We start from the raw sequence: 9,833 nt of genomic DNA, 5'->3' as shown, positions 1-9,833 counted from the left end.
GTGAGCTTTTTGTATGGGTATGAGCAATCGATGAACCCAGAGTGCACGTTGGAAACGTCATGCAAATGTTAAAAACTGATTTTAGATTTTTCCGCTGTCCCCTCTATTGTAAGCCGCCAGTCAGAGCCTCAATTTGAATGGCGCTTCCCGGTACCTCGCAGATGGACGGCCTACCGCTTCGTTCTTCGTCATTCAGACTTGTTTGTCTCTATTGGAAGCGTCTGCGCATTAACCATTGTTTTATACTATGGTGCACTGATGCCGTAAAGCTATGCCTATTTCACATTGATTCTTGCAGCGCTGTTCCCTTCAAAGACAGAAAACGAAATGCCGCACCATACTCCTCTTTGTCAACGGTACTGCCATTCTTTTTTTCCCTTCTCAATCGTCGTGCTACTGCACGGTGGTACGGGGACTGCAATGCGTACCGGAACCACAGACGTACAGCTGAAACAAACAAAAAATTAATTACATAAGTTGAATTTCTCGAGGCGATAGTTAAAAATTTGTGAGTAGCCCTCCTTCGCGGTTCTCTACACCGTCTGAATTTGAATTATGTACTGAGATGATCGAGATGTGTCACCGAACGCAAAAAACAGTAATAACAACCACTCTTAACGGTTTATCTGCCGAAACAAACCCTCTTTGTTTTGCGCTGCAAAGCGTTGAAGTATATTATGTGATCAAACGTATCCGGACACCTGCCTGGAAATGACACATAGGTTTTTGGGGCCCTCCATCAGTAATGCTGGAATTCAATGCGGCCCACCCTTAGCCTTGATGACAGCTTCCACTCTCGCAGGCATACGTTCAATCAAGTGCTGGAAGGTTTCTTGTAAAATGGCAGCCCGTTCTTGACGGAGTGTTGCACTGAGGAGAGGTGTCGATGTCGGTCGGTGAGGCCTGGCACGAAGTCAGCGTTCCAAAACATCCCAAAGGTGTTCCGTAGGATTCAGATCAGGACTCCCTGCAGACCAGTCCATTACAGGGATGATATTGTCGTGTAACCACTGCGCCACAGGCCGTGGATTATAAACAGGTGCTCGATCGTGTTACAAGATGGAAACGCCATCCCCGAATTGCTCTTCAGTAGTGGGAAGCAAGAAGGTGCTTAAAACATCAATGTAGGCCTGTACTTGCAGTTGATCCTGATGCAGTTTGGAATTCCTGTGTGATGGTCTGGATAGATGCCTGCCTATTACACATTACGACCCTCATCAACTGCGGCGGTCTCTGTCAGTGAACAGACGAGGTCGGTCTGTACCATTTTGTGCTGTTCGTGTCCCTTCACGTTTCCACTTCACTGTCACATCGGAAACTGTGGACATAGGGATGTTTTGGAGTGCGTAAATATCGCGTGCAGACGTATGACACAAGTGACACCCAATCACATGGCCGCGTTCGAAGTTCTTGAGTTCCGCGGAGCGACCCGTTCTGCTCTCTCACGATGTCTAATGACTACTGAGGTCGCTGTTATGCAGTGCCTGGCAGTAGGTGGCAGCACAATGCACCTAATATGAATAACTCATGTTTTTGGGATGTCCGGATACTTTTGATCACGTAGTATATAAAAGGTTGCCCACCTCAAGGCTGTGGGGCAGCAGCTTGTACCTAGCTGAGAGGCTTCAGCAATAAAGCAGTCATCCTTCTACATTTCGGCTGTACGAACTGATTTCCTATCTAAATTTCTGGTAATGTATAAATATGTGGTTAAATAGCAGATCATGAGATTCTCCAACGTTGTTACTGCTCGATGTTTTGAAACATACATCATGTTGACACAGAAGAATAGATTTTAATATAAATTAGAAACACCAGGAAGAAATTTGTGCAGAACTACTCCATATAAAATATTAAAAGAAGTGAAAATAATTCATATTTATTCTGGGTGTTTATCGTCTGCAGTCTCGTGGCAAATTCCTGGGACTACATGAAACGTGGCAATAAACATACCAGAAATTTAGTAGTTCTGCGGGATCTAATAATCAATGAGTGAATTTAGTTCTATATCGGACACTTTAAGACAATCTTTTCCTTGTCGTATTGTCAAGTCTAGATGCGGTGGTACACGGTATTAAAGAGATGGCTGCTTCGGGTTACAAATTTCTTGTCAGTATGCTTATCATACCATTCGATGCGGCGTGTATGAGTTACTCCCGATTTCAACGGTTTCTTCCAAATTAAAGTGGCATAACTGTTCCTCTTTGCAAGTCCATTCAAAAAACAGGGAAAATATTCAATAGGTCTGTAATGTTTTCACTATGTGGCTGTGCAAAATGGCATCGAATGGGCTCCGGATGGCAAGGAATACTGCATTAACTTTGCCGCCCCTGTCTAGGGGCTTCTGGGTCTCAGGGATGAACAGAGAAAAATGTTTTCACAATCGCTGTTGACTTCTTCAGAGGTTATGCACGTCTACATTCACATACATGCTGTGTAATCCGCTGTGAAGTGCATCGCAGAGGATCCACAACTTTGTACTACATGTTAGGATTCCTTCCAGTTACAACCGAGTATGGAGCCAATGACAGCTCAAACACCTCTGTGCATGTTGTAATTAGTCTAGTTTCGTCTTCAGGGCCCATATGGGAGTGATATGTGTAGAGTTCAAGCATATTTCTAGATTTTCCATTTCTATTTATGGATTCTTCCGTTACTTCTTGGTAGATCAATTCCATATTTAGAGTTTAATAACAAGTATACTGTTGTGGTTCAACTGACTTTTGCTTATTTCGAACTAGTTTTCGGCTTATTAGGCCATCTTCAGGAAACTATCTAAGAACCAGTGCCTCTTCCAGACGCTAGTCAGTTGTTTCCTGAAGGTGGCCTAAAAAGCCGAAAACTAGTTCGAAAGTACAACAAAAATAAGTAGAACAAAAACAGTATACTTGTTATTAAAAATTAGATTCTCCATTTGACTCTAATTCTTGAAACTTCGTAACTAGACATTCAAGGGATAATTAGCTATTTCCTTTAAGCGTCTCCTAATTCATTTTTTACAGCATTTCCACCACGCTCTCTCGCGAGTCAAAGGAACCTGTAATCTTCCGTACCGCCGTTCTTCAGCATCCCACTTTAGTCCTGTTAAGTACGAGACCAATACATCTGAGAAATATTCTAAGATAGGAGGCGGTCTCTCTTCTATACTGATTACATTTTTCCCAGTATGACGCCAATGGACCAAAGTCGGTCACCTGTCCAACCTTCGACTGCGCCTATATGATCATTTCACTTCATATCTCTACTAACTGTTATTACCAAGTCTTTGTATGAGTTGACTGATTCCAGTTGTAACTCATTGATATTTTAGGAAAATACTTTTTTACGTTTTGTGAAGCGCGAACTTTTACATTTCTGAACATCTAATCTTACTTTCCCATCTTTACATCACTTTGAAACCTGATTGAATATTTGTGCAGATTTTTTCAGACAGTACTACATAATAGATAAATACATCATCTGCGAAAATACTATTAATATTAATATTGTCTCCCAGGTTATTAACACACATTGTGAATAGCAAAGACCCTACACACATCTCTGGGGCACACCTAATGGATGACTCCCCATGCACAATGACAACCTACGGCCTCCCTATCAAGATATCCTGAATAGAGCCACAAAATTTGGTTTGATACCCCACATAACAACAATAAAATAAGCAGCATCCACATGACTACCTCATGCATTGAAGATGTCGTGAGAAAAGCACATGTAGGGTTTCACATGATCGACGTTTTCGGAATCCTTGCTGGTTGGTGTGGAGATCGTCATTGTGTTCCATGTACTCCATTATGTTTGAGCCCAGAACACGTCCTAGCCTTGTATTGAGTCGATGCATAAGTTTGTGCCGTTTTTGCAATGATAACAACACAGGTTTACCAGGTTTTTTTATTTACAATTGCAGCAGCGATTCGTGTTAACTGCTCAGCATACGCAACAACTGTTATCGTTTCATTTCTTGGCAGCAATTCAAGATGGATGCCAGTTTGGTTCCATCAAACACACATGATTTCTTAGGGTGTGCACCATCTTTTGCATGGGTTCCTGCTGTTTTCGACAGGCTGAGCCATTCTTTTCTCTTCTTTAAGTTCAGATAGTAACCATTCCTCGTCCCCTGTAACAGCGTTCCCAAAGAATGGCTTCTTTCTACGACCAACCAAACGGTAACATGCCAGCAGAGACCAACATACGGTCATTCATTGCTTTTTGTTGGTGTCGCTTAGAAAAAATGTTCAAATGTATGTGAATTCCTAAGGGACCAAACCGCTGAGGTCATCGGTCCCTGGACTTACACACTACTTAAACTAACTTATGCCAAGAACAACACACACAGCCATGCCTGAGGGAAGACTCGAACCTCCGGCGCGAGGGGCCCTGCAATCCGTTACATGGCGGGTAGACCGCGCGGCCACTCCACGCGGCTGTCGCTTAGCACATGTGGTACCTGTGTACCAAATTTGTGCACCTCACACAGTGAAAGTGAATGGTGCACAATCGCATTCCATAATTTGTGCCAATTCCTGCGCTATTTGGCGAGGATGATTGTGATCCAACTGATTTAGGCGGTTTTCATCAAAAACAGAAGATTTTACAGAACATGGTGCATCACACAAGACGAATTATCTTTCTCAGAAATGAGAAAACCATTCCCGAGCCGTCCTGTCAACAAAAGCTTGTCTCCCGTACACATCACAAATTCTTCCCGTCATTTTTTAACTACTAGATCCTCGACTAAACTCAAAGAGCGAATTGTATCAGAAACAATAATTTTTCTTCACTTGACACTCCATTCTGACTAGCCTTGAAAATAGCCAGAAGGAGATGTTAACAAAATACTAGCTTCTATTCACAAAAATGAAACTCCAAATTGCAGAATTAAAAAAAAGTTTGGAAGAAAGACAGTGAAACAATTGGTTAAACGAAAGTAAGAAATGATTTGAATCACGCTCGAAATTATGCATAGCAAGTGAGTCATGTCGAATGCTTCTGTAATCCATTCTCAAGCGTTGTTCAGAAATCGTGAAACATAATGTATTTACATATTAACCGATATTCTGTTACTAAGAAGAGTATACAGATCAAGAAAAAGTTTTCATTTATGCTGTAATTTGCTATCCATTTTATTTTTTCAATATTAAACAAAGAATTCCATAATTTCTACGGAAATTTACCTTTTCATGCGCAAAAGGCCCTTGAATAGATGAGGTATTTCACACGTCATGTGCATAATTACCAGCACCAATTCGCGAAATATTTGAATTTTTCCTCAAATCAATAATTAAGTCTTTCTTAATTACACAGATTATTTTCAAGCATTGAGTCCCTTTTGACAGAATTAGACCTCATGCTGGTCAATTTGATACTCCGTTTGTCCACTTCCCCCTTCATCGTTTGCCTATTATAATTCGTACCGTAATCCATAGCGTAATTTCTAGGGAGTATTGTTTTCGCTTCGCTCAAACTTTCGACAAAAACGACTGGGTAACGAGAAAAACAAATGCTTCAAAGTGCAGTGGTAACAAACCGATGAAGAACGCCAGGAACGTAAGTATAGACCCTACAATAGACGGACGTCGATGTGACTGGCCGATAGTAAACAAACGGGGAAAATTCGCAACACACGAAAATAATTAATGTAGAGTAATGAAATTTCGGAAATTCATTTGTCTAGGTAACATATTTAAGTGATTAACATAGGATCACCACCGTACGGGTGACATCGTTTGGTTCATCGATGGGTCGCAAATAGACCAAGGGGTTGGGGCATGGGTGTGCGGGGTTCAGCCAAGACTGGAGGGCATCATCTCCTAGGAAAACAGGCCTCTGTATTCCAAGCTGAAATTACTGTAATCAGGGAATGTGTGGACGAGAATATGCTTAGGTGCTACAAGGACCGAAACATCTACATCTATTCAGACAGCCAGGCAGCCCTGAAATCATTGATAGGTCCTGCAACGAGATCTAAGATTGTTGCAGAATGCCACAGGGCTCTGGTGGAGCTAGAGGGAAGCATTAGGGTAACCCTAGTGTGGGTCCCTGGCCACTCGGGGATCTGTGGCAATGAACAAACTGACAGATTGGCTAGGATGGGGGCAACAACTCCATTTATTGGACCAAAACCTGTCCTGACAATCACCAAGGCTATGGTCAAATTAGAACTATGGAACTGGCTAAGGATACAGCACGTAGGATATTGGACCAAGGTCCATAAAAAAAACATGACTCGCGAGGTTAGCCGAGAGCGCTAATGCGCTGCTTTCTGGACTCGGGTAGACGCGCCGGTCCCGAATCGAATCCGACCGCCGGATTAACGACGAGGGCCGGTGTGCTGGCCAGCCTGGATGTGGTTTTTAGGCGGTTTTCCACATCCCTCTAGGTGAATATCGGGCTGGTCTCCACGTCCCGCTTCAGTTAGACGACGCACAGACATTTGCAACACATCCGCACTTTTCCATGATTTACACTAGACGCAGACAGATGGGGTATTCTGATTCCGTCACTGGGGGTACGGGATGGCGGCAGGAAGGGCATCCGGCCACCCCTTCAAATTAACATCCCAAATCCGATTTAACCACGCCAACCCCGCGCAAAAATGCGGAACAAGGCGCAAGCAATAGATAGAAAGCCCATAAACAAAAACATGGTAAGGTAATATGGCTACGAAGTCTTTCGCGACGTATTTCCTGAGTAAAAATTTCTCGGTGTACATGCCGCGTCAAATCAGGATAAATCTCCGAGCTTTCGACCACTACCTCCATGGTCGTCGTCAGGGCTAAAACTGACTGTCGTGAACTAGCGAGGTTCCCACTTTTATATGCAAAGGACAGCTTCTTATTGGCCGGAAAGTTGAATGTAAGCATGCGAACGTGGTTGCGTTGCGTTCTACAGGAGTCGGATGTCAGTTTGTGGGATGAAGTTCCAGGCCTGCTGCACTTGATCGGTCAAGTGACGATTAATGCTGTTTTTGGATGACGGTGGACCTGTCGTCCGGTGATGTCTGATGTTTGCTCGATTGGAGACAAGTCTGGTGATCGAGCAGGCCGAGGCAATATGCCGACGCTCTGTAGATTATGTTGGGTTACGACAGCGGTATGTGGGCGATCGTTTTCCTGTTGGGTACATCTACATCTGCCTCTAAATTTATACTCCGCAAGCCACCCAACGGTGTGTGGCGGAGGGCACTTTAAGTGCCACTGTCATTCCCTCCCTTTCCTGTTCCAGTCGCGTATGGTTCGCGGGAAGAACGACTGCCGGAAAGTCTCCGTGCGCGGTCGAATCTCTCTAATTTACATTCGTGATATACTCGGGAGGTATAAGTAGGGGGAAGCATTATTTTCGATGCCTCATCCAGAAACGCACCCTCTGTAAACCTGGCGAGCAAGCTACACCGCGATGCAGAGCGCCTCTCTTGCAGAGTCTGGCACTTGAGTTTGCTAAACATCTCCGTGAACGCTATCACGCTTGCCAAATAACCCTGGTTGCAGCCCCTCAACTGGCCTGCTTCTAACCAGCAGACGGCCTTCATTTGGATCGAGGCAGAACCAGCTTTGATCAGAAAACGGAACCCTTCCCTCCAGTGAGCTTTCGCTTGACCCAGTGAAGTCGCAAATGGCGGTGGTTTGGGGTCAGTGGAATTCACGTTACATGACGTCTGGCTCGAAACTGTCCTTGAGGCAACCGATTTGTAACAGTTCATTGCGTCACTGTGAGCCAACCGCTGCTCAGATTTCTGCTGCAGATGCAGTACGATGCACCAGGAGCTATACACCGGATACGATGCTCTTCCCTCTCGGTAGAGCCACGTGGCCGTCCGGACTCCGGTCCTCTTGTGTCCGTACAGTCTAGTAACCTCTGGTGCCAGCAATCGTGTGCAGTGGCTACATTCCTGCCAAGTCTTCCTGCAGTACCGCAGAAGGAACATCCAGCTTGTCGTAACCCTATTACACAACCTCGTTCAGACTCGAAATTAGAATTGTATTAATACCTTCAGCTGCTAAGGGGCGTTGATATACAGTGTGGTCAGAAAATGTCTGAAACACTTGTAGGGATGTTGCAGGGCAGATTGTACTGAGATATGAATGTTACAAAAAAAATTCGATACGTTGCGCCGTTTCCGAGTTATTTAGCACTGAAGGTAGCCAACCAGATCGTCGCGCGCGTAAATTCAAGTTTCAGCTAGCGAGACAAAGCACTCGTTGGGCAACACCGTCCCTGGCAGGCCGCTTGAATGCGAGCGCGTGACGCTCCTGGTTACATGGCAGACGCTATATCCATCTTTTTTTTTTAATCTCATTTTGTTCGTTTATGATCGTTGTATCTGCTCGGGAAGACACCCGTTTTAGTTCGTCGTTGGTCCATTAACTCAGTTTTTATTTTTTTTATTTTTAATTACAAAGGGCAGCTAACCCTCTGACCGAACACGCTGAGTTACCATGCCGGCTTCGTCGGAGCCACCGAGGGCACAGAGGATACCGCGATTGCAGGGACTATCTCGGGCACACCTCACGCGAGATCCACATTCTCACCTTGTATGTCCACACACTACATTCGTAGTGTCCCACCCCAACACACTCATTACTCGTGGAAGACATTCTTACCAAGTCCCGTAAGAGTTCGGGGAATATGTGTGCATCCGCACAGAAGAAAAGGGTCATGTGTTGTGGTGGGACGCTACGAATGTAGTCTGTGGACGTACAAGGTGAGAGTGTGAGCCCCGCGGAAGGGCGTGCGCGAGACAGTCCCTGCAGTCGCGCTATCCTCTGTGCCCTCGGTGGCTCAGATGGATAGAGCGTCTGCCATGTAAGCAGGAGATCCCGGGTTCGAGTCCCGGTCAGGGCGCACATTTTCACCTGTCCTCGTTGGTATATATCAACGCCCCTTAGCAGCTGAAAGTATTAAAACAATTCTAATTTCGTTGTAGACTGCTGCAGGTCATCATTCGGAGATGTCCAAAAGAACAGACACCATATCCATATAAGTATATCGTTCAGACTCAGTGAGGTTTTTGCGTTAAAGGCATTCTTGAGAAACATCAACTCACCGTTTGCAATGTCAAAAATAACTAAGGCTCACGACCGTTAAAGTGGACCTGATTTGCATCGTCATAGTGGCGCCACTAGCGGCACTCTTACGTGACTCGCGCGAAATTTTAATAGGCAACACCTTTCAGACGTAAAAACACGCCCACCAAATTTCGTTTACGTCGCACAACTCCTTCTCAGTGTTGCGATTTTTTTTCCGTTAGTCTCTTTTCTGTCTCCAAAAGCGTCGTACTACCAGGCAGGGTAAAAACTGGAAAGAAGCGCCCCTGGTGAGTGTAAGAAGGAAGAGTATAGAGATAGAGAGAGACAGAGAGGGGGGAGACGGCAGGGACGCGGCTTGCTAGCCGCCGGCCGCTATCGGTGCTCTGCTCTGCTCTGCTCTGCTGTGGTCGGGCGGCGCCGCGGCCTGGCCGGCTCGGCTAATGCTCCGCGCTCCGATGCCTTCATTAGGGCGGCCCACTACATCATGCGGCCGCCAGCCACTAAATCTCCCCGCTTTAATTAAGCACTGTATCACGCGAGCGCCCGCCCGTGCCGTACCGCGCCGTCACGCGCAAATCGCGATTTATTATTGGCTTTTCACTCCCACCCCTCCAGATTACTGCTGCCGTGTTAATGCGATTCGCCGTCACAGGTGAGAACCGCAGCGCCGCCAGCTAGCGACAATTCATTACTGGCGCCAGTGCTACTGCGCTGGAACAACTAGAGCGTCCTGATGGCCACAAACCGGCCAGTTCGTAATGCTGGGCGGAACACTACAACATACACTACTGGCCATTAAAATTGCTA

The 9,833-nt window shown here is 45.5% G+C and overlaps 1 non-coding gene across 1 annotated transcript; it reads left to right on the top strand.

Moving 5' to 3' along the window:
• Nucleotides 1–8,766: 8,766 nt before the first annotated feature.
• On the top strand, nucleotides 8,767–8,841 carry Trnat-ugu. The gene has a single exon. It is a non-coding gene; the product is annotated as a tRNA-Thr (tRNA).
• Nucleotides 8,842–9,833: the final 992 nt, after the last annotated feature.

This window comes from Schistocerca americana, chromosome 5 (genome assembly GCF_021461395.2).
Source record: "Schistocerca americana isolate TAMUIC-IGC-003095 chromosome 5, iqSchAmer2.1, whole genome shotgun sequence".
Classification (NCBI taxonomy): domain Eukaryota; kingdom Metazoa; phylum Arthropoda; class Insecta; order Orthoptera; family Acrididae; genus Schistocerca; species Schistocerca americana.
This window is presented reverse-complemented; position numbering and strand designations above follow the sequence as displayed.